Source organism: Myotis yumanensis, unplaced genomic scaffold (assembly GCF_028538775.1).
Source record: "Myotis yumanensis isolate MYYU_CA2020_CCGP unplaced genomic scaffold, mMyoYum1.0.hap1 SCAF_1, whole genome shotgun sequence".
In the NCBI taxonomy this organism is placed as follows: domain Eukaryota; kingdom Metazoa; phylum Chordata; class Mammalia; order Chiroptera; family Vespertilionidae; genus Myotis; species Myotis yumanensis.
Window position 1 is genome coordinate 215865317 of NW_027223752.1, and position 1290 is coordinate 215866606.

Consider the following 1290-nt stretch of genomic DNA (forward strand, 5'->3'; position numbering starts at 1 on the left):
GGAGTAACTCTAGGATGCAGGGGGAAGGCAGGCAGACACGAGAAAATGGAAACCCATTTCATTCTGTAGACCGTTTTTCCTTTTAAGCTGGTTTGGCTTGAGAGAATAAGTCTGTGCCTGAGAGCTTGCTTTTGCTCTTCCTTGACTAATTATAGTAGCAGCTATAGTCTGTGCAGTTCAGCTCCAAAAAACTGGGCTTCTGGAAAGTAGCTTCCAGGGCAAGGAGAATAAGTAGCAGGAGGTAGACCTAAGGGTCCTGGGTAATGGGGAACACCAAGGGCTCCTGAAAGCGGAGTCATTAACACCTGCTCCTTGGAAAGGCCATTTGTACCCAATGATCTAAGTAACCAGGCTGGCCAGCTGAGGTGGAACCCATGTGGTTCTATCAGAAGGTGCAGCCAACACTAAGACCAGGTAGTCACTGGGGATACCTCCGAAATGTGGTCAGGCTTCTAGGACAAGAGGCCCTGTTAGTACTGGAAGATGAATTGGGGATGGGACGCCCAGAGGAGCTGGCAATAAAGAAAAGCTAGCACTGTTCAAAACAGCATTTGAATACTATAGCTAAGAAAAAGGCTCCTTATCCCCTTAATCCACACCTAGAATTGCATATTGTTCTTCTTTCATAAGAATATGAGTAAGTGAAAAAATGAAAATGCAGATCCTAGAGATAAATTGAGATTCACAAACTTAACACAATTGAGAAAAATGTAGAAATAAGATAAGTTGTTGGTCACAGCTTTATACATGTTCTATAGGTCTTTCTCAAAGGCAAAAATGTAGGTTTTTTTCCTTTCTGATCCGCATCTGCGGTGGAGTCGCTGCCAAGATGTAGGTTTTCGTGAAAACCCTCATAGGGAAGACCACTCTTGAGGGTGAACCTACGGATAGGATAGAAAATGTAAAGGCCAAGATCCAGGATAAGGAAGGAATTCCTCCTGATCAGCAAAGACTGATCTTTGCTGGTAAGCAATTGGAAGATGGATGTCCTTTGACTACAACATTCAAACGGAGTCCACTCTTCACCTTGTGTTGAGACTTTGTGGTGGTGCTAAGAAAAGGAAGAAGAAGTCTTACACCATTCCCAAGAAGAATAAGCATAAGAGAAAGGTTAAGCTGGCTGTCCTGAAATACCACAAAGTGAATGAGAAAGGCAAAATCAGTCACCTTCTTCGGGAGTGCCGCTCAGATGAATGTGGTGCTGGAGTTTCTATGGCCAGCCGCTTTGACAGACATTATTGCGGCAAGTGTTGTCTGACCTATTGCTTCAACAAACCAGAAGACAAGTAA

The 1290-nt window shown here is 43.9% G+C and overlaps 1 pseudogene; it reads left to right on the forward strand.

The window, feature by feature from the left end:
- Positions 1-829: 829 nt before the first annotated feature.
- LOC139007341 (ubiquitin-ribosomal protein eS31 fusion protein-like) lies at positions 830-1290 on the forward strand (annotated as a pseudogene).